Source organism: Nannochloropsis gaditana, assembly GCF_000240725.1.
Source record: "Nannochloropsis gaditana CCMP526 unplaced genomic scaffold scaffold571, whole genome shotgun sequence".
Classification (NCBI taxonomy): domain Eukaryota; class Eustigmatophyceae; order Eustigmatales; family Monodopsidaceae; genus Microchloropsis; species Microchloropsis gaditana.
The window spans coordinates 13,049-13,370 of NW_005803382.1; positions in this window are offsets into that span (position 1 = coordinate 13,049).

Here is a 322-nt window from a genome sequence, read left to right on the forward strand (position 1 = left end):
GATCCGATCTTCTCGGAAGCTGCTGGTCCACACGAGGACGAGGCCGGAAGCGAAGCCGAGGGCGACCTTCGTCCCGTCGTGGTTACAAGCCAAGGCCGTCGGGATGGCTGCGGCGGCGGTCAGGGCCTCATTTAAGGTACCCGGAGCCAGGGCCTGAAGGGCGGAAAGGACGGCGATGGTGTTGGAGGGCGCTGAGACTTTGCTTCCCACCCAGGTGTGGATAACAACTTGCGCCCCTGGGCCGTGGAGGCCGGCGACCACGAGGAGGGGAGGGGACTGGAGGGAGCGGGCGAGGAGGAGGGAGGGAGGATTGGAGGGGGAG